Source organism: Benincasa hispida, chromosome 7 (genome assembly GCF_027475165.1).
Source record: "Benincasa hispida cultivar pf3 chromosome 7, pf3_genome.v1.1, whole genome shotgun sequence".
NCBI lineage: Eukaryota > Viridiplantae > Streptophyta > Magnoliopsida > Cucurbitales > Cucurbitaceae > Benincasa > Benincasa hispida.
The window spans coordinates 52,758,249-52,782,829 of record NC_143484.1 but is presented as its reverse complement, the minus strand read 5'-3'; the positions used below and the strand labels follow the sequence as shown (position 1 = coordinate 52,782,829).

The window sequence follows — 24,581 nt, the reverse complement described above, 5'->3', positions numbered from 1 at the left end:
AATACCTCTCAGTTGGTGTGGACCATATTCAACACTACAGGAGGTGTGTTGACGCATGACAATGGAGGAAACACAATGTGAGATGCAAAAAAAAAAAAAAAAAAAAAAAAAGTTCAAAATCATAAAATTATTAGAGGAATGAAAATGATGAAGATCAACGTGAATATGGCTGCCAGTTCATACCGCTCATTTAAAACCTCAATGGATAGTGATTGCTGACTCCGCATATGACAGGAGTTGATATTTTGATCCTTTAACATAACCCTATCGATGCACAAACCGCTTACATTACCTCTACCGATTAGTAAATGCACTGTATAAAAGTACACATATTTTTTTATTTACCGATTACTTTACCATTACCTTTACCTGTCATTTGAAACCAAATTTGACAATTGTTGGGCTTTATGAGCTTGATGAGCTAAAAGAATCAATGCTTGCTGTCTGAAACAAATTTTTTTTGGGCTTTATTGAAAGCCTGACCCGAAATGAAAACCAAAAACACTGATGGAATTTGATCTTGAACAAAACTGTATGCTAAAAGTACAATCCATGTGGAGATAGATCTTCACCCTACACTTTGATGGACAAGATTCACTTCAAGCACTCAGGTAATTTGCAGACACTTCAATGACTAATCCTATTCATTTCTTTCTTGCAGAAGAAAAACGAGAGAGAAGAGAGGGAAAACCAGAGGGAGATGCTGCAAGAATTCGTCTAGACGATGAAGATGAGATTCGTCTAAACGATGAAGTTAAGATTCGAGGTTCGTCTAGACGATGAAGGTACTGTCGAGGTTCGTCTAGACAATGAAGGCGCTGTCGAGTATTTTGTCTAAACTATGAGGATGTTAAGGTAAACAATAAGAAGATTAAGAAGATAAAGGAAGAAGAACACCAAGAATTTTACGTGGTTTGGTCAAAAAGAAGCCTACGTCCATAGAAAAGCTGATGATGTCTTGATTGGGGAGCTACAACAAGAAATTACAAGATGAGTAGTTTAGCTATCTTGATCTCTCAATTTAGTTTAGCTAACTTGATCTCTCAATTTTTCTTTCATTCTTACTTGTACAAGAAATTTACAGATCTATATTAAGACAGCTTGTATAACTAATTTCTAACAACCTTGAAGTTGTTTTTCATAACTTGTAATAACAATGTCCACCTTGAAAGAAAACTTCAAGTGTTTCTTCAGCTTCTCTGTACTGAATCTCTTCTTCTTTTAACCTTTGTCTCTCAGCTCAAACCCTACAATATCGAGGCATTTCTAAAGTTTGAGCTGAGTGACTGTCTTTGTCAACATGTCGGAGGCATTCTCTGAGGTATGAACTTTCAACACTTCTATTTGCTTTTCTTCAATCTATTCTCGAATGAAATGATATTTAAGATCTATATGCTTTGTTCTGTTGTGATACTGTGGATGCTTTGATAAATGTATGGTACTCTGATTGTCACAAAATATTTTTGTTGTACTTTGTTTGATCCCAAAATCACTTAGGAGATCCTTTAGCCATAAACCCTCTTTTACTGCTTCTGAAAGAGCAATAAACTCTGCCTCAGTAGTAGAAAGGGCTACTACTAATGGCAATGTAGCCTTCCAGCTTAGAACACATCTTCCATATAGGAAGATATAGCCTAATAAAGATCTTCTTTTGTCTAGGTTCCAGCATATTCAGAGTCAACATACCCAATTAGTTCTGTTTCTTTGTCTGAAAGCTGTTGATACATTAGTTTAGCACTTGTAGTGCCTTTAAGGTACCTCATTATCCACTTAGTTGCCTCTCAGTGCCTCTTACCCGAATTAGTCATATATCTACTTACCAGACTAGTAGCATAAGTAATATCCGGCCTTGTAGACACCATTAGATACATTAGGCTTCCCACAACTTGGGAATAGGAAATAGTTGACATTACCTTCTGATGTTCAATGTCAGATTCTTTAGGTGAATTCTCTGCTGAGAGTTTGAAATGATTAGCAATAGGAGTACAAACTGATTTAGCCTTTGTCATATGATATTTCTTAAGAAATTTTTGACAATATCGTGACTGATCAACGCTGAGAATATTTGATTTTCTGTTTCTAATTATATCAATGCCTAGTATTCTCTTTGCATTGCCCATGTCTTTCATTTCAAATTCTGACTTGAGTAGATCTTTGACTTTATTTAATTCTTGCATAGTTGTTCCTGATAATAGAATGTCATCCACATAGAGTAACAAATAAATAGGATGAGTATAGGTATCAATGTTTATGTAAACACAACTATCATAGGAACTTTTATTAAAGTCATTCTTCTGCATAAAGTCACTGAATCTTCTGTTCCAGCACCTAGGGGACTGTTTAAGGCCATAGATAAACCTTTTAAGTAGGCAAACATGGTCTTTTTTCCCTCTGACATCATACCCCTTAGGTTGGCTCATGTAGATAGCTTCTTCTAGGAAGCCATGTAGAAAAGTTGTTCTAACATCAAGTTGCTCTAGCTCTAGATCATTCTGAGCCACAATAGACAATAAGAGTCTGATAGAAGTTTGCTTGACCACTGGAGAAAATATCTCATTGAAATCAACACCTGGTATTTGAGTAAATCCCTTAGCTACCAACCTAGCTTTTTATCTAGGTTTGATCATTAGGGAATCCCTCCTTTAATTTGTACACCCATTTGGATACAATTGGTTTGCAACCTTTGGGCAAAAGTGTCAAACTCCCAAGTGTTATTTCTGACTAGTGAATCAACTTCTTCATGCATTTCTTCTATCCATAACTTAGCTTTAGGACAACTCACTACTTCTTCAAAAGTTGAGGGTCCTGCTTCATTATATAGATCTGAAGCATTTAGAGCTAAGTAGTCATCATATCTTAAAGGTGACATAATAGTTCTTCTTTGCCTATCTCTAGCTAGGTTGTACCCCTTCAAATCTGGTTCTTCTTGTTGTGGATTAGAAATAACATCTTCTACTTCTTCTTCAAGATGAGGAGTTGATGAAAAGGTGATTCTGAGCTTGAAGGATCAGAGCTAGGGTTGAGAACCTGCTCCACCTTAATTTTATCATTCTTCATTTAAGGTGTTGTAACATTAGATGTAGGTCCTTGCATAAACATATCATCCTCCCTGAAAACAACATCGCTACTTGTAATACATCTCTTCTCTATAGGGTGCCACATTCTAAATCCCTTTACTCCTTCTGTGAAACCCAAAAACATACAATTCACAGCTCGGGCAACTAATTTTCCCTTGTTCTGTTGGAAAAATCCAGTGCAACCAAACACCCTTAGATTATTTAGGCTAGGAGGTTGTTTGGTCCACCTTTCTTCAGAAGTTAGAAGATTAAAAGATGCATGAGGGCATCTATTTAGGGTATAGACAGTATATAAAGCTGCTTTAGCCTAAAATTTCTCAGGAAGTATTGCATCTGACAGTAGGCTTCTTACTCATTCCATAATAGTTCTATTCAATCTTTCTGCCACCCTATTTTGTTGAGGTGTATACCTAACAGTCTTGTGTCTAGTAATACCATGTTGTCTGCAAAAAACATTAAAATCTTCTGCACAGAACTCAAGTCTATTATTAGTTCTTAGACACTTAATTTGACTGTTAGACAATTTTTCAACCATAATCTTCCATTCTTTGAACTTATCAAACACTAAGTCCTTAGATTTAAGGAAATATATCCAACATTTTCTAGAATAATCATCCACAAAGGTTAAGAAGTACTTGGCTCCACTCAAGGATTGGAAAGGTAAGGGACCCTATAAGTCCGAATGCACATAATCAAGGATGGCCTTGGTTGTATGCTGAGCCTTTACAAAACTCTGCCTCGTAGCCTTGCCTATCACACAGTGTTCACAGAAGAATAGGCTTTGATGAATTCCCTTAGGTAGAATTCCCTGATTAGCAAGAGCTTGTAGACCTTTGGCACTAATGTGTGAGAGTCTTTATGCCAAAGATCTCCTTCAGTAGGCTGCTTCTGAATTACAATCAAAGCTAAATGCATTTTCTGAACTCCTTGAACAACATAGACACCATTTATCTTGACCCCTCTGAGAATAGGCTTGTTGTTCTTCAAAAACTTCACAGTAGCCTTCCTTTCCTCTGTATTCACAGCAATCAAATCAAGCATGCCTAGTGAAATCAAATTTCTCTTCAATTTAGGCACATGTCTGACATTTCTCAATAGTTTGATTGATCCATCTTCAAGTTTAAGTGATACAGAACCAATGCCAACCACTGGACATGAGTTACTATTATCCATGTAGACAAAGCCTCCATCCAACTTTGTATAAGTGTTGAACCAGTCTTTGTAGGGTGTCATGTGAAAAGAACACCCTGAATCTAGAACCCAATCTAGGTTCTTATTAGATTCTTCATCTGCCTTCCAATTTGATGTAGCTAGAGCATCTGAATAGAAGTAAGAATCCTCACAAACTGAGGCTTCACCTGACTGATTTTGTTGGACTTTCTGTTGAGGTTGTGGTTGCTTGTTCTTCTGCTCATTTTTCCACTTTAATGTTCTGCAATCCTTGATTAGATGTCCTAGCTTTTTACAATATTTACATCTAATCTTGGTTTTTTTTCTTTACCTTCTTCTCTTGAGCTTTTCTTCCCCTTTTCTTTATTATTCTGTTTAGACTTTCCCTTGACAAATAAACCCTCAGCACTGGGTTTATCTTCCTTGCTGATTAGGAGCTCCATCTCTTTGATTTTAAGGGTTAAAATGATAATATCAGTAGTTATTGACATCTTTATAGGAATTTGGAAGTGAGTTAAGAAGCACAAAGGCTTCATTATCTACCCCAATCTCTTCTCCTTAAGTCTTGAATTTGCTAATAATTCTTTTAAAGTCATATAAGTTTTTTGTCAAGGATTTCGAAGAACTCATTTTGAAGGTTAAAAACATTTCCCTTAGGAAAAACTAAGCTCATTCAGCTTACTCCATATCTTGAATGTTGTTTCTTGATCGATCACTTGTCTTAGAACATTGTCTGACAAATTAAGAACAAGTGTGCCATGAGCAATTAGTTCCATGTTCTCATTTTCTTCTTCTGTTGCAGTAGTAAGCAACTTGGCTGGATCTTCAAGGGCCTTATGAGCCATTTGTTGCCCCAAAATGGCTTTGATCTTGGCTTTCTACAAGCCAAAGTCTCCTTTCCCATCAAAGTTTTCAATATCATATCTTGCTACTACCATTTCTCTGTCTGAAAACTCCAAGATTTTGTTTCTTTAGAATATTGACTAATCTTGAAGTTTTCTTGCAGGTTCTGATACCCTTTTAGGCTTGATGAGCTTAATGGGCTAAAAGAATCGATGTTGTCTGAAACAAATGTTATTTGGGCTTTGTTGAAAGCGTGGCCCGGAATGAAAACCAAAACCACTGATAGAATTTGATCTTGAACAAAACTGTGTGCTAAAAGCACAATCCACGTGAAGATAGATCTTCACCCTACACTTTGATGGACAAGATTCACTTCAAGCACTCAGGTAATTTGCAGACACTGCAATGACTAACCCTATTCATTTCTTTCTTGCAGAAGAAAAATGAGAGAGAAGAAAGGGAAAACCAGAGGAAGATGCTGCAGGAATTCGTCTAGACGATGAAGATGAGATTCGTCTAGACGATGAAGGTAAGATTCGAGGTTCGTCTAGACGATGAAGGTACTGTCGAGGTTCATCTAGACGATGAAGGTGCTGTCGAGTATTTTGTCTAAACTATGAGGGTGCTGAGGTAAATGATAAGAAGATTAAGAAGATAAAGGAAGAAGAACGCCAAGAATTTTACATGGTTCGGCCAAAAAGAAGCCTACGTCCACGGAGAAGCTAATGATTTCTTGATTGGGGAGCTACAACAAGAAATTACAAGATGAGTAGTTTAGCTATCTTGATCTCTCAATTTTTCTTTCACTCTTACTTGTACAAGAAATTTACAGATGTATATAAAGACAGCTTGTATAACAATTTATAACAATCTTGAAGTTGTTTTTCATAACTTGTAATAATAACAATGATGTATCTGTAATAATCATACGCGCCATTTACTGTGTATCGATAAGATTAAATGTTAGTGACATTAATTTTTCTCCAACTCCATCGACTTCCAAATGCGCAGAAAAGATGTCAAAATTGGACGACGTGTCATTGGTAAATAACATGATGTGCCATGCAAATGTAAGCGACACGTGTGCATTTATCGATACACCAATATCATTGAGCAATATTATCACATGCGTCGACTAAAATGTTGCATTCAAAGCTGGTAGTCTAACGGTCATTTCAGATATTAAATCACACTAATGATTCCACTAACTGCCTATATATAATAACACCACTCTGCATAATCTTTCTATTTGCACTTGAAAATGTGGTTTGGCTATAGCTATGATTCCGACGAGATGATTTGTTCCTATATCAGAAGGATTATCCAAGTTTGAACTTGCCCAGCCCTATTACACCCCCAACGACGAGTCAACCGAAGAGGATGATGACTCGTCTAAGGCTTGAAAAGGTAAGGGCAAGGTAAAAAAGGTGCAGAAGAAGCGATGTGCCAAGAAGGACTAAGTGGCACGAAGGTTTGGAAGAAGAACCACAAACGTGTACTCGTGCTCATATCTAGTGATTCTGAATAGGATAGATTCTTCTTCTTCTGGTGCTTGGGGGGTGGAAGGGTGGAGGGGGTATGTGGTTTTAGTTTTAGTTTTTTTTTTTAATGTGGAACTCCAGCCCCATTATTTTCTTTAACTTAAAATCATGTTATATAGTTCTAACTTTTTTTTTTTTGTATGAAATGAAATTCCTACAAATAATTTATTTATGTTTTTCTATCCATATGTTGTTTTCTTCATGAGGTTAGCTTTAGAATATACAACAGAGTGATTGAAGATATAAAAAACTGATAACACGTGTATGCAATGAACAGGATGACTCAAAACGAATTTTATCAACTTTATCGATATCGAATATATACACGATCGGTTAACCATTATTGACTCTATAAATTAGTACATCAATAGGCATACGAGCAAATGTGTTTTTAAATATTTGCTGATTGATGCATCTGTAAAATTGTTTGTTACGATATCGAAGGGTAAGAAATGAAAATTCATCATAAAATATTTTAATGAAATACGTGGGTCCCACTACATATTCAAACTCAATCGAATTGATCACCTTCCAAAGGTCAGTTTACAAGATTTGATTACAGCTGGTATGGTAGACCCCACATCTAATTGTGATTATGAATTGATGTGTAAATAAGATCAAAAGCAATCAGATGGGCTCTACTAACCAAAATAACGATTGATTGATACCTATTCACCCGAAGTAAATGTGGGCTTATTTCTCTCATTAATGATGTGAAGTTTCTCATTAGTACTATAAACATGTGATAACTAAGTTCTCTTTTGATAACCTTTTAGTTTCTAATTTTTAAAAAGTAAGTCTATAAATACCTATTCCACCTCTACATTTTTTACTTTATTATGTATTTTTTACCAATATTTGTAAATTCTAAGCTTAGAATTTGAAAACTAAAAAAAAAATATAGTTTCAAAAACTGTTTTTTAAAATTAGTTAAGAATTCAACACAATTATGATATGAATTTCTTAATTGTATACATTTTTATAGTTAATCTAAGGATAATTTCAATAATAATTCAATCTGTTTCCGAACTTTGAGGTTTGTTCAGTTGGTCATAAACTTTCAAAAGTGTCTAATACACATATGAACTTTCAATTTTATGCAAAATTGAAAATTAAACGATTTATTGGACAAAAAGTTAAAATTTCTAAAAGACTTATTCAACGACCTGACCATTTCTGCAAGAATGAAGGTTGTCTCCACACATATTAAAATGAGTTCTTTTAACATGTTTTTGTCCTTACTCTTATGTTTTCCAATAAAAATTCCAAAGATGATCATCTAAAATAGGATTGCTCCAAGGGTTTGCGAGTGTGATGGTACTCCACCTTATTAAGTATATGTAATAATTATCAGTTCTTTCGATTTTTTCTTAGTCATACGTTATTATATCCTCAAGATCATTCCTCTCAAATGTAATATTTAATATTCATTCACGTGTCTCTCCTCTAATCAAGCATCATGTTAGAGATTTGTTGATTGGTTCTATATTTTTTTAAGGCGACTTGTGATGGTTTTTGTTGTTTTCACAAATGTAGTTTTAACATCGGTCACAGACAATATTATTTCCTGCAGTATATTTTCTTTCTTTATCTGAAAATTTTCTGCAGATTTATTTTGCGCAATATTTTCCTTAATTGAGGTGTTGCTTATTATTTCCAATTTAGGAGTTTGTTTTCTTTCGTGGCCATGATTTTAAAATGAGAATAATGGTGTTCTTTTAGTGTTGCCGCATTTATTTATGGTCTGAAAGTATTTTTGTTTTTGGTGGTTGATTTGTGCAACATCGAAGTTTTTGGTCTATATTCACCATATTCCGCTGTGTGATTGTATGGATTGAAAATTGCAATACCTTGAAAATAATTTCTGCCTTAAGGGAAGCCTATTGTATTGTTGTTGAGAAGGGATTCTTGATCTTAGGGGAAGCATAAGATTTCATTCTAGAGAAGAAATTCACTATCTTAGGGAGGATCTAAAATTCATCAGTGAAGGGAGTTCACTAAGTTAACGAAAGATAACCAAAAAGAGAGGAGTCTCACACACTATCGAAAGCCTAAGTGTTCAATACTGATATTAACACACTTAAGGGAGCCTAAGTTCAATAGAGAGAGTCTCACATCTAAGGGGAACCTAGGTGATTTGTGAGTTGGGCTCAATGTAAGTCACTGTAGTAGTCGTTGAATTACAGATAATTACTATGTTGTAATTGCTTGACTTTTTAATATTAGTGAATTATCTTTCTTGGACCCACTACCCTTAGACGTAGGTAGATTTTATTGAACTAGGTTACCAACTTTTATATGCCTTTACTTACTTTGTTATAGTTTTGTTTGTTGTTATAGTGCCAATCTGAGCTTTCCATTTAACATCCGTGTTTCGAGTGACGAGTCATCTTATATCTTTTTCATATCATATACAGACCTATTTGAAATTTAAAAGAATATATATAGATAGATACAAACCTTAAAGTTCGTAATTGTACTAAACTTGTAATTTAACCATTATTTTTCTAAAACATTGCGAGTCATGCTTACAAAGTCTGTGTGGGAGATTTGGATTAAGAGATAACAGATATGAATCCAATGAAAGGTGTAGTTGTGATTGAGTCCAAGTAGATGACAGCCACCCACAAATCAGTGGTCCTTTATTGGGGTGTGACAAAATTCAAGAACTCAAGATGGTAGCAAATGAGAAAAAAAAAAAATCTTGGACAGATTCATGTCATGTTTTGATGATATGTTTTGTGGCTTTCTTTTATTCTCCACCATGCATTCCTAAAAGTCACCTTCCATGGCCATAATTTTTCCATCAGTCCCATCTCTTTCATACTCTCTCCCCTTCACTATCCTTTTATCTCACATCTAATATAATAATCTACCCTTCAAATTTAAGATCAACCAAATTCAAGAATATATATTACCCTCTCCTTCTCAATTTCCCTAAATTAAACCACATTATTCTTTCTTTTTCCAAACTTTTTTGCATTATTATCAAAAGTTTTGGAAATTTTATAATTCACATTATAAGGTAGATTTGATTCTACTTTCACTAAAGGTTTTTCTTTTTCTTTTATTCATTGCATTTGAGGAAAGTTCAGTAAACCCAATTGTTTTGTGTCTTATGGGGAGACAGTTTGTAGGACATCAACTAAATTTGGTCTCCCAAATTCAAGGTCTTAGTGCCCTACAAAAGTCCATACATTCACAGATAAGTAACATCAACCAACCAAAAACTGTTCTCCAATCAGATGTTTTATCAACTGATGATGAATGTATAAAAAAGGAAGAGCTTTTAAATATGTGGATATGAGATTTCCAAGCCAGGATCAGAGAACAACCAAAAAAAAAAAATTAAAGCTCAAAAAGATATGAACTTTGTAACAAAAGGTTATGGTTTTCAAGATAGTTAAAGCATTTATGTAATATAAAATTTACCCTAATCTATCGGCTTAAATTTTTAAATTGATTGATGATTTAACATGATATCGAGTATAATAAATTTTGAGTTTAAACCTTTATATGATATTAAATTTATCGTAACTTATTAACTTAAACTTGTAGATTGATTGATAATTTAACATCACTAGATTTAAATTACCTAAATAGGAAGAATCCAAGATTTTATTTAAAAAACACATGAACGTGTTCTAATTTGATTCACATATAGTGCTCAAATATCCAGAAAGGAAAAAAAATCCACTGAAAAAAAGGTTTAATAAACGAAAAAGGAGACAACTTTATTGATGGGTTAATGTCAAATAATGTGTAATGAAGCAAAATAGAATTGGTGCATGTGAGTTTTGCTAGTGAGTTGTGAATTTTATTATCTCTTTAGATTTATTGGGTTGATACCCTTTCTTGTCTTGATGGTTCATTTATAGGCATATTAAATAACTTCATTAATTATTATTGTTATTATTATTGGGGGAATGAATTAGAGCGGCTCATTTTCACCTAAAATTGGGATTATGGTTTGTTTCTTTTTTCAGTTCGACATTATCAAATAAAGACAGCTTGAATTAATTCTCACCCACATTTTGCTTTTCATAACCACATTAAAAAAAAGGAGGGGCTTTTAATATCTAATAGGATCCCTTTAATAATCATTTTATTTTCGATTTTATATTTTTGAAAATTTATAAATCTATTTCTTCTTTTTTTTTACATTGATATGTCTTAAATGTAAGGGTTGAATTCTTAGCTAAATTCCAAAAACAAAAAATAATATTTTAAAAACTATTTTTTTTTTAGTTTTCAAAATTTGGTTTTGCATTTTAAACCATTTCTAAAAAATAGATGACAAATAAATAAATTTGGGGGTGGAAGTAGTGTTTATAAGCTTAACTTTTAAAAACAAAAAACTAAAAGACAAATAGTTTGTAAACGGGTCACTTTTATAAAAGTAATAATTTAGTCCTTGAACTTTGCTTTGTAATAATTTAATCTATGTACTTATGATTTTTTTAATAATTTAGTCTCTACATTTTAGTATGTAACAATTTAATCATTGTACTTTTATAATTGTAACAAATTAGACGTTAAAAAATTTAATCATAGTCATATGTCAATTTTTAATATTTTATTATGTAGACTTTGTACTTTTGTACTTTGTAAAAATATTGAGTCTCTAATTAATTTACGAGTTTATTTGTGCATGAATTCTCATTAAGCTTTAACATTAATTTCTAGAATAGAGACTAAATTATTACAAAGTTTAAAATATAATGACTAAATTATCACATAATAAAGTTTAGGGGTTGAATTGTTACAAAATTGATAGCAAAGGAACTAAAATGTTACCAAAGTTGAATAACTAAATTATTATTTTTTTTGAAAGTTTTTTTAAACCTTTTTTTTCTACTAGGGAATTGAGTGATCGCTCATCATTGCTAATATATGTTTTTTTTTTTGTATTTTGTCTCCATGTAGATTCATGTACATTATATTCAAAGTAAATTAATAACATATGTGTTTATGTGTTTTTTAGTAGAGATTTTCTCTTTTATGAGAAGAACAAAGAGAAACAATTAGTAAGGTTTAGAGAGGATTTGTGTCTTTCAAAGACTCCATATAATTGCTATTTATAAGATTTACAATAATGTAGATCAAAGATCTACATTCTTCAAATTTTTCATTGATTAAAATAATTGAAAAGTTGATGAAAAGTTAATCAAGATATGTCACGTTATAAGAATATTATAGATATTTAATTAGAATATTCAAGTATAGTTTAGAATATTCATTATAAGTAATTTTCATTAATTAAAGATTTTTCTCAAAATCATATAAGCTAGTGCAATTTAAATGTTTTATACAAGATAAATATTGGAAATAATTTTCGATGAAAAAAATTCACAAATTCCATTTGATAATAATATTTTTTTTTTTTTTTTTTTACAATAAATGGTGTGGGATAATTGAATCTCTAGTTTTGAAGTTGGATAGTACAAAAGTAATGCTGATTCTGACAAATTCCTTTTTTATTTTTATGTTTTTAAAATATATACTTGTTTTCTCCTTAAGTCTCAATTTGTTTAGTATAGTCTCGAATAGAAATGTCAGACAAACTAAAAAACAAAGTTAAGTTTTCAAAAATATATTTAATATGTAAAAAAAATTGTTTTATAAAAATAATAAAATAAATTAAAGTACTTCCTAAGAAAAAATTAATAAAAAAAAGAAAAGAAAAGAAATGAAATTATCTGGACCCTGGAACCTTTTCGTCTTTGGGCCTAGCGTCGGCCCAGTCAGAAAATAAATCCGCTTTATATTTAGCATAAAAAAGAGCTGAAAAATGAAAATAAAAACATGGCCCATGCAGGTTTCGAACCTGCGACCTTCGCGTTATTAGCACGACGCTCTAACCAACTGAGCTAATAGGCCAGTTGATGTTAAAATACTATTTTATTTATTTAAATTATTAGTTAGCATATCTATTTCATTCTGGTAATCTCCTCCAGAAAAACGACATTGCGGGTAAAAATAACACCTATTATAAGAATTACAAAATAAAAATTGAACATTATAGTTGGAGAAAATATTTTTTTTAATTATAATTGGATTATAGTAATTTATATTTGAGGTGTAAATTATTTTAATTTAGATTATAATAGTATGTGATTGAGATATAATCTATTTTAATTTGAGAAGAAATGGTAAACATGAGTATTTTGAAATAATGCTGACCGTAGCTAATTGGAGACTACAAAATAGTATTTACTGTAATAACAGATGGTTATTATAATTTTAGGATAACCTTTGTCTGAAACACAACCTACATCTTATGGCACTTTTGAAATTCACAAAAATAATAAAAATATAAAATTAGCTATGTCTCACTGAAAAATACTTGGGAAAAAACCAATTTTCGTTTTGAACCAGGCAAGGTGCATCTCAATTTTTATGTTAAAATAGTTATGTTTGAATAACCTGTACTAAAAAACAATTGTTTGTTTTTTTCCTCTTTTAGTTGATGATTATAGAGTTATATAATATAATTTTATGTTTAAATCATTAAAAAAAATCCATATTAAATAGTTTATATTTCACATAAATTTATTTTGTTTAAAGTGTGTTTATCACTAATATTGGATTCTAGTTTATTTTTCAAGTGAATTTTATTGATTTACAATTTAGTTATTTGAATATTTGATTAAAGATCCAAAATTTTCTATTAAAAAATAAAAAATTATATAGTAGATAAAAAAGATTTATCATTCACATAGATTTTATTGGTTTAAAGTTTGGTTATTTCTAATATTTGATTTAAGATCTAAAATTTATCATTAAAAAATAAAATTTTACCATTCACGTGGATACAACAAAAAAAGATTTATCATTCACATGGATTTTAGTTTCAAGTTTTTCAACCCCTCATTTTCGATCAAATATCCACTTTAAAAAAAAAAAATTTGTTGACCGGTTCGCCCAAGTTTTTTACTTCGTATTTTTTTTTTCATTTGTTAATAATAACACCTGTTCTATTTTAGGTGTCTCTTTCAATTCTATAAGAAATATCACCTCTCTCTTTCTCTCTCTCTCTGTTTTTTTTTTTTTAATGTATGTCTTTTTTTTTCAATTTTTTTTTCACTTTTTAAAATCATATATAGTAATTTAATGTATTTTCTTATATGCTTTTGTACATTTTTTGTATACACACAAATTCACCTATTGATCCTCAAGTATTAAAGAGGATGGAGAGAAATATCTTAATTTTGGATTCAATGAGGTTCAAAAAATTTAGAAGTCGATAAAGTGACAAAAAAGACGTGATTGATTATTTTTATACTTTGCTAGTTTTTTTCCCTTTTTAATTTTTGTATATGCCCACCCATTAATTTAGGAGTTATAATAATTTTTATAATTTTTCACACTTTTTTTTTCTTTTTTAATAAAATTTTGAAAATAAGTTAAAATCAAGAAGAGATCTTTGAAAATCAAGGATTCAAAAAGGATTTAAGATTAAAATCTATTCTATCTAAAGAGGAGAGACTTTTAATTTGACCTACATGTTGAATGAGTATATATCTAAACAAAATCGCATGGTAAAATCTCACAAGAAAGAACTTTCTAAATTTTTTTTTTAAAAAAATCTCATTTGATCTATAATTCATATTAAAAAAATTTCACTCTCATTTTATCTAAAATTGATCAAATCTCTAAATTTCAGAAAAAATCAAAAATCTTAATTAATTTTGAAAAATCAAATTTGGACTTTAAATCTTATAAAAATCATTTTCTATTTTTATGTATCTCTTATTTTTCAACGTTTTTTTTTTCTTTTTTACTTATTTATTTATTTGGGTCTAGTAGTTATGTGTCACAACACTATTTTTTTCTATACTTATTTAAGGTACATTGGTCTGAAATAAAATTTGAAATAAGAAAACCCATTGCAAAATCTGCAAATAATAAATTTTTAATATTTTGTTTAAATTAAAGCTTGAAATTTAAAAGAAAATCAAATCATTCCAATTAAAATAAAAATAATCTTTTTTAATAAAAAACTAAAGGAAGATAGTTATGAAATTTAATAGTAATAATAATAATAATATCTAAGTTAAAGTTTGAATTTATGATATTTGTAATACACAGTAGAATAAGAGAAAAAATTTAAAAATATATTACATCTTTAAAGTATTTGTAAATATAGATGAATTGACTATTCAATTTTTTATTTTTTTTTAATTTCCAATTTCGCCCTCTTTGTCTTATCTTGTTATACACCTTTTTTTAGTCTATTTATTTTCTTTATTTTCTTCGATTTTTGCTTCTTTCCTCTTTTATCTGCAAGAGTCATGTTCACTGCTCTGCTTCTTTCCTTTATTTTTTATTTTCTTCCATTTCTTTCTTTTTCTTTCCTTTAGTTTTTATTTTCTTCCATTTCCTTCTTTTTCCCTTTCTTTTTCTTTCCTTTATTTTTTATTTTCTTTCATTTCTTTTTTTTTAAATTTTTTTTTCTTTTTTCGATTTTTGCTTATTTCTTTTTTTATTTTTATTTTCCTTTCTTCAGTTTTTGCTTATTTCTTTTTTTATTTTTATTTTCTTTCTTCAGTTCTTGCTTATTCCTTTTTTTATTTTTATTTTCTTCCCTTTTTCCGATTTTTTCTTCTTCCCTTATCTTTTTTATTATTTTCTTTTCTTTTCTTTCTCCGATTTTTTGCTTCTTCTTTTTCTTTTTTAGTTTTTCTTTCATTTGTCCGGTTTTTTCTTCCTTTTTTTTCTATTTAATTTTCTTTCTTTTTTTTCCCAGTTTTTGCTTCATCTCTTTCTCTTATTTTTAAAATTTTTCTTTCCTTTATTTGAATTTTTTCTTCTTTCGTTTTTTTTTTCACAAGAATTATGAGGCCGAGTTCATATGCATGACTTGAAAGTACTCAATTCATAAACTTAACACCAACAAGCCAATCGTCAAGTTTGATTATTATAACAAACAATAAATATAAATAGCAAATGAAAGTCTATCAGTGATAGCCACTAATATTTTCTATCATTGATAGCTTAATCTTTGATTATATTTTCATAGTTAATAGCCACTTATAGAAATCTATCATTGATAGTCAACTTAGTGAATTTAATTAATAAAGTTGAATCTCAAACTAAAATATAAGTAGAATGCCTAGAAGTTATCACTAATAGCATGTTTATTAGTGATAGAAGCTATCATCGAAAAGAAAAGGGACTTACAAATGTTTGGGAAGGTCGAGAAAGGGGCAAAAAGGTGTTCGGTGGCTATGATTGATAGAAGCTACTACTGATAGCATTTTAGTAATGATAGAAGCTAATACTAATAGCATGTTATTGATGATAAAAGCTATCTGATAGCATGTTATCGGTAATAGAGAACTATCACTAATAGCATGATATCAGTGAGATCATTGATAGCATCTTATTAGTGATGTTATCAATGAAAGAAGCTATCACTGATAACCACAATATGAGTAATGTTAGCGATATCGGTGATAAAACTTAGGTGATATCTATATATCGAGTTTCTTTCAAAGGTGATAACCAGTTATAGAAATCTATCATTGATAGCCTTAAGTGTTAATATTTCAAGGTTGATTCTAATTGATGAAAGTCTATCAGTGATAACGACTGATAGCTGTTATCGGTGATAGCCATGATAAAAGATTATTAGTGATAACTACTATGATAATCAAAGTTGTTAGTCTTCTTTCAAAGCTGATCACTATTTATAAATCTATCATTGATAGCTACTGATAGGCTTAAGTAGTAATATTTCAACGTTGATTCCAATTGATGAAAGTGAATCAATGATAGCTACTAATAATTGATAGCAAATTAAAAGCTAATATTTCAAGATTGTATTAATTTTTCTCAAATTGAAAGCTATCACTGATAACAACTATCATCAATAGCAATTGATAGAAGCTATCAGCGATAGCAGCTGATAGCTACTATCAGTGGTTATCACTGATAGTTGCTATCAATATTAGTGGTTATCACTGATATCTGCTATCAGTGATAGTTTTTAATTTGAGAAAATCAGGAAGAAACGAACAAAATGGTGACTAGGCATGAGTTTTTTTAGTCTTTTACCATTTTTTGATCTATATATGCAATTATTTTATCCTTGTACTACATATTCTATTTTTTTTTTTTTTTTTTGCTTGAATTCTATTTATGCAACGAACCCTTGAATTTAAGAGGATAAATCATGGATTACCATGGAATCTAAAAAATATATTTATGATCAAATTATCCAAATCAAAATTAAAAAAAAAAAAAAGATTGAATTAAGAGAGGATTATCACATAGTTAAAAATATCTTTTTAAAATAAAGTTTAAAATAAAGAATATAATTAAATCTTCAAATCAAAATAACAAATGCATTTCTTTTGACTAAGTGTACACATACTTTTTTTTAAGAAAATAATAATAATTTTGTTTAGATTAAAATTGAAAATTAAGAAAATAATTAAATCATCCGAATCAAAATTATAAAAAATTACTAACTGATGATTAACAAAAAATTATAAAAAATAACGGCACAAAATATTTTAGTTTATATATTCTTTTATATATATTTAATTTATATATTCTTTTGTTAATATATTTTACACTGAATTAATAATAGTTTATATAAAGTTATTATTATTTCTCTTCATTTAACTTTCAAAATCTTTATAAATATTTTTCATGACTTATTTAGATAACAAAGCTCTCTTATCCATAAAATAAAGTTGTATTATTAATTTGTGTAAATAACTTATTTTTTGAAACTTTACACAACACGTGCAACACACGTAGTATCAAATTAGTTGTTAAAAAAAAGTACTCTTCTTTTAGTTCAATAACAAATTTGGAGATGTTTGAATATCTGACCTCTTGGTTGAGGAATAACTCAAAATTAAAGTCACAAATACATTGCATCCCTGGTTATCGGTGTCCACTCGCTATTGCTCATCGTCGTCATTTAGTTTGAACTCAAAATTTTCTTAGACCACCTGCTTTGATACAATCTTAAATTATTGATTAACCCAAAAACTTAATCTGATGGATAAAGACAAATTTAATATCATATTACCTAACAAAATTTAACATCAATGGGAAAAATGAAGGTAAATGATGCAAAATTTAGAGTTTAATTTGATGAAATAAAAAATTTAGAGTGAAAATTGATATATCATGCCAAGTTGAGTGGTAAAAATATACTTTATCAAATATTATTTTTTTGAAATTAAGTAACCAAATGAGAAACACATTAGCTTAAATTACTAATTTAATATGTGAACTTTCATGTTCGTGTCAAATAGGTCCATAAAATTTCAGTTTAGTGTTTAATAGGTTCATGAGCTTTAAAAATGTTATACAAGTTCTAAGATCGTTTGGTAACTATTTGATTTTTTATCTTTTGTTTTTTAAAATTAAGCTTATAAACACTATTTCCACCTCTAAATTTTTTATTGGTTATCTATCTTTTGACAATGTGTTGAAACACTAAGCCAAATTTTGAAAAAAAAAATGTAGTTTTTAAAACTTGTTTTTGTGTTTTGAAATTTGGCTAAAATTTCAACACTTGTACTTAAGAAAAATTAAACCTATCGTAAGAAATTGAGAGAAAAAAACTTTATTTTAAAAAACATAAAACAAAAAATTAAGGGTTATGAGATAATGTTCTTGTTTCATGTTTCATGTTTCTGTTTCTATTTCTTATATTTTAAGAAACTGACCTGTTTGATAATCGTTCGTATTTCTTGTTTCTAAAATTTGAAAAATCTTTTTAAAAATAGAGCCAAAATTGAGAAACTACAAAAAGTAATTTCTTCTATTTTATTCAAAATGTAGACTTAGCAAGTTGGTAAGTAAGCATGCCCTAGACAACTTTTAAGTTCATTTCCTGGCTTCACATCCCAGGTTACTTTTTTTTTTTTTAATTTCCTTCTTTTCCATATACATAGATTTTTTATATTTCTTTAATATTTTCTTTCTTTTTATTCATATTTTGTCGTCTTTATTATTTTTTTTTAATATTTTTATGTTAAATTAATTTTTAATTTTTAAATATTTACATTTATATATTATTTTGATTTCAAATTTAAAATTTTCAATATGTTTATATGAATATTTTTTTTTGAATTTTGAACTTTAAATTTTTTAGTATGCATTTTTATATATAATTTTAATTTTAATTTTTTATTTTTAGTACATATGAAACAAGTTAGAATTTTACAATATATAAATTTTGTTTACTAAGATATTCATTTAGGTTCATTTTATTATTTTTACAACCACGACATTTACATAATAATATAATTGAGTTATATTTGAGTTGACATCCATTTAAATAAATGATTCGAGTGAGAAATAATATTGCAAATCAATTAACAATATATGAATGATAGAAACAATTGTATTATTGTCATTAATTTTACATTGGGACTTATGTGTAACATCTTGAATTTTTCAAGTAATTTTCATTAAATTATTTTGAGGTAAATGAGTATTATTTTGTTAATGTTAGGTTAAAATAGAATTTGGGAGGCAAGATAATTAATTTAAGTAGACGGGGATCATTCCCAAATTTTCTTTTTAACAGAATTGTAAAATTACATTACAAAAACAAAAATTATGCAATATCAAATACAAATTACAACATGCTTTTTGGGAATAAATTAGGGAAGATAACAACGTACCCTTGAAGAACACATTCTTTGCGTAATTTCCTTGCTCCGAATCACGAATCCTTCATTTTGAATCTTGATCTCCAAATTGAAATCCCAATTTGGGCACCACCACTTGAGACCCTCTGTATTCTTTTGGATTAAGAATTTAAACAAAAGTTGTAGGCTTTGCTTGAATTCTTGGAAGAGGGAAAAAAGGATGAGAGGGAGGAGAACTTTTCTTCTCTGTGTGATTAGGAGTGAAACCAGAGAGAATTATCCTTTTTTTTTCCTCCAGATCCACAAGATATGGAAGAAGACGACTTCCTTTTCTCCAATTCCCCACCAACACGTTTTCTTGAGAGAATTGGGGGGGGGGGGGGGGGGAGAGTTGAAGGAACTTTTATCCAAAAGAACCCATGAGCGGAAGCAAGATCTTTTCAAGCCGATTGTGACAGAATTAAAGGCATTTACAAACAAACAGAACAGTTATGCATTTTCTAACAAATTACAACATGCTTTAGTAATTAAAAACAAAAGGAACGAGAGACATACCTTTGAAGAACTCTTCTTCTAGATTTCTCTCGCTGTCGCTTAAACGGCTACCCAATCTCTCGATATCGCTTAGATCACGAACAATCTTCTCCACGAACATGCACTCTTAGATACCACCACTCGGAAACCTTGGTATTCTCTGAGTGAGAATCTAGGAGGTGTGGGCTTTGTTGGATTTGGTAGATGGATGGAGGAAGGCAACGATCAAACTATACGATCAAGCAAGTGGGAGAAGGAACTGTCTATCACATAGACGTTGTATGCTTGATCGTTTAGTAAATATCGCTAGGTACACGATCGTTAGTAAAAACACTCTTGATCGTTTACACGATCATTTAGCAAATCTCGCTTGGCACGCAATCGCTTAGTAATTCATGCTAGATCGTCTACACGATTGTAGTAAAATGCGCTTTACACGATCATTTAGAATCTCGCTTAGAAGGCTATCGTGTAGTCTTTCGTGAGCTAAACAATTATCAAAATGACTTATGAAGCGATCTCTTACAAAATGAAAACAGTTTTCATTTTATCTTTTAGTTATGAAAACTGAACATAACCTCCCACTTTCACACACGGTTAAAGGAGAAACCACCCACAATTATCATATAATTGTTTTAATTATAAATAAATATAATAATTAACTTATCATATTATATTTATAACCTATAGTTTTAATAACACATCATATGTAACATTTAAACCATAATTCTTTTCTCTTTTACTTAATATAAATCATATTTATATCAAATTCCTCCAATTAATGTATCTCATACATCATATCAATTATATCACATATAATTGAACCAGTTTAATTATATCATATATAATCAAACTGCCTTATGGACCTGTAGCTTGAAGATCCAACGGTATGTGAATAGCTGACTAAACTTTTTAATCACGAGATCCACCATCCGTTAACTGTCGAACACTCCACTAAAGACTGACAGTTGTATTCTTCTCACTACAGATATATTTCTGTGTCCATTGGATATAACAGTCAACAGTATGATAACCTTTCACAGATTGCTTGTGAGTACACCTGGGCCAATCTACCATTTTGCCCCTGTAGCTACATCTAACTTCTTAAGTACCACTGATTCCTCTAATAAACAATACATCATAGTCCTACTATGAGTGAGCATCTCTTGAGCCATGAGAAAGTATGTGGCGCCACATCGTTCAAACCTCAGAATCATCCCTTAAGGAACAATCTATCTATTTACCCCTACTTCAGGAAATGAGTGAATTTCATCTTGTGTAGCTGAGTTCCCAACTCAATCAGACGAATCCCCAAAGTAATAGGTTTGAGTCGGCAATCTGGCCACTCGCACCCATGCAAATCAAAGGATCGCCCTCATAGGTAGGAGTTCCCAACTCACTTAGGATTAAGGTCATGTTACATATGGTCATCCTAGTGAAATGAAAGTCTCTGTCATGAACGGCATTATATAACGAGACTAAACACTTCGTGGTCCGGTCTTATACAAGCTCATTTGTATAGGACACCCCCGCTCGCATGTCTCCACATGAAAGATCAGGATCAGACCATCTGTAGCACTTTATAACACTTGTAACATCTATAAAGCGAGTCGTATCTGTAGTGTCACCAGGATAAGGTTTCCCTCCTTTATCCATATACTACAGACCATTTTGGTTATCACTTAAGGCATAATCTACTTGTGTGTCTCCACGTACATGTTTAAGTTATAACGATAATCAGGGATCTTAGTTTATTGGTTGTGGTTAATGCAACTAAAATATCTCATATTTCATAGACAACAGTGAAGAAAATATCTCATATTATTACATCACAAGCATTTGTTCATACAGGTGTTTATAAACTACAGGACCCTATGAGAATTTAGGGTATCAACCCCAACAATTTCCCACTCGTCCTAAAGCAAGTGGGTGTACAAGATAAAAATAAGTACAAAACAATAAACTAGGGCACTAAGGCCCAGTACAAAAAACTCCCACTTACCCTAGTCTAGCCTCGAACAATCTCGTAGACCCATGCTCTGAAGGTGACCTTCAAAAACTGTGGCCGTGAGAGCCTTCGTAAACGGGTCAGCAACGTTGTGCTCTGAAGCGATCTTCGTGACTATCACGTCCCCTCGATGCACTATCTCGCGAATGAGATGATATTTTCACTCTATATGTTTGCTGCGCTTGTGACTCCTAGGCTCCCTGGAGTTTGCCACAACACCACTATTATCACAGTAAAGAGTGATGGGCCTAGACATGTCTGGAACAACTTCCAGATTGGTCAGGAACTTTCTGAGTCAAACGGCCTCCTTAGCAGCTTAACAAGCCGCTACATACTCAGCCTCCATAATGGAGTTAGTGATGCACCCATGCTTAGTGCTTCGCCATACTACAGCCCCTCCGTTAAGAGTGAACACTGAGTCTGAAGTGAATTTTCAAGAATCCTTATTACTCTGAAAGTCAGAGTCCGTGTATCCAGTAAGAATAAAATCCTTAGATCCATGCACGAACATGTAGTCCCTCGTTCTTTGAAGATACTTGAGGATATTCTTGACGGCGGTCTAGTGACCCTATCCTGAATTAGATTGATATCTATTGACTATCCCCACAACATAGCAAATTTCCAGTCTAGTACATAACAATGCATACATTAAATTGCCACCGGCAGATGCATAGGGGACCCGTCTCATCTTCTCAACCTCTTAAGGTGTCTTAGGACACTATTCCTTAGACAATGTAACTCCATGCCAAAAAGGTAGTAGGCTCTTTTTGGAGTTTTGCATCGAGTACTTGAGCAACATCTTGTCAATGTACGATGTCTGAAGCAGCGCTAGCACTTTTTCGATCCCGAAAGATCTGAATACCAAGAACATACTGAGCCTCTCCTAAATCTTTCATTTGGAATAGGGTCGCTAGCCAGTTCTTAACTGATGTCAGTAAACCTACATCATTCTCAATGAGTAGGATATCATCTACATACAACACTAGGAAAACTACTGAACTGTTGATGATTTTCTTGTAGACACAAGGCTCATCAACGTTTTGGTCAAAGCTGTAAGATTTGATCGCAGTATCAAATCTAATGTTCCAAGATCGAGATGCCTGTTTCAGTTCATAAATGGACCGATTCAGTTTGCAAACCTTTTGCTCTTGACCTTGGGCTATGAATCCCTCGGGCTACACCATATAAATGGTCTCCTCAAGATTACCATTTAGAAAGATAGTCTTGACATCCATTTGCCATATCTCATAGTCATAATATGAGGCAATGGATAAGAGTATGCAAATAGACTTCAACATGTCAACACTTGTAACATCTACAAAGGGGGTCGTATCCATAGTGTCACTAGGATAAGGTTTCCCCCCTTTATCCATATACTATAGACCATTTAGATTATTACTTAAGGTATGATCCATTTGTATGTCTCCACATACATGTTTAAGTTACAACGATAACCAGGGATCTAAGTTTATTAGTTTGTGGTAAACTCAACTAAAATATCTCATATTTTATAGACAAAAGTGAAGAAAATATCTCATATTATTACATCACAAGCGTTTGTTCATACAGGTGTTTACAAACTACAAGACCCTACGAGAGTTTAGGGTATCAACCCCAACAGGAGTTAACTCCCTCCCTTTAATTAAATTAAAAAATTAATTTAATTTAAATAATATAGATATAACCACCTTATTATATATATATATATATATGTTATATCAAATATAACACATAACCTATAGTTTTATATTGTATCAAATACAATATAACCTATAGTTTTATTTTCTCTCAACAATGCATGACGTTTAATATAAAACATATTTATATTAAATTCAATTATATGAATCTCATCCATATAATTAATATTCCAATCATATTCAAATATTTTAATTCCTCTTAACTATTTATGATATTTAACATAAATCATATTAATATTAAATTTAATTATATGAATCTCATTCATATAATTAGTATTTGAATCATATCCAAATTCCTCTAAAAAATACTTTATATTATAATGTATCTAATACATTATATTAATTATATCACATATAATTAATTTAAATAATTATATCATATATAATTAACTCCCCTCAATCAATTTGAACAATTTAAATTAATCCAAAATTAATTCTCAGTTAAATCCCTGTTGAGCTACAGAGAAGACCTTATGGACATGTAGAATGAAGCTCCAATGGTATTTGGATAATTAATTAAACTCTTTAATTAAATTACCCAACATCCATTAACTGTCAGTCATTATACTAAAGACCGACAGCTGCACTCTTCGTACTACAGATATATTTCTATGTCAATTGGATATAACAAGTCAATAGGGTGATGACCCTTCACAAATTGCTCATAAATACAGCTGGGCCAAATTTACCGTTTTGTACCTGTAGTTACATCTAACTCCTTAAGTACCACTGATTCCTCTCATGAACAATAAGTCATAGTCTAACTATGACCAAGTCCCTCTTGGGTGCAGAAAGTTTGTGACCACATTGTTCAAGCCCCAGAATCAGCCCTTAAGAAAGTAATTTATCTATTTACCCTAACATCAGGGAATGAATTCCGTCTGGTGTAGCTATGTTCTCAGCTCCCCAATCAGACGAATCCCCAAAATGGTAGGCATAATGAGTTGGTAATCTGGCCACTCTCAATACAAATAAAAGGATTACCTTCATAGGCAGAAGTTCACAACTCATTCAGGATTCATGTCATGTCACATATAGTCATCCTAGTATAATGTAAGTCTTTATTATTAACGGCGTTATATAATAAG

At 30.9% G+C, this 24,581-nt stretch overlaps 1 long non-coding RNA gene and 1 other non-coding gene across 2 annotated transcripts; one reads left to right on the top strand and one right to left on the bottom strand.

The window, feature by feature from the left end:
* Positions 1-459: 459 nt before the first annotated feature.
* On the top strand, positions 460-6,077 carry LOC150035240 (uncharacterized). Its single transcript, XR_016530822.1, has 2 exons — positions 460-1,321; positions 5,254-6,077. It is a non-coding gene; the product is annotated as an uncharacterized LOC150035240 (long non-coding RNA).
* Positions 6,078-12,437: 6,360 nt separating this feature from the next.
* Positions 12,438-12,511, bottom strand: TRNAI-AAU (transfer RNA isoleucine (anticodon AAU)). Its single transcript has one exon. It is a non-coding gene; the product is annotated as a tRNA-Ile (tRNA).
* Between the last annotated feature and the right edge of the window lie 12,070 nt (positions 12,512-24,581).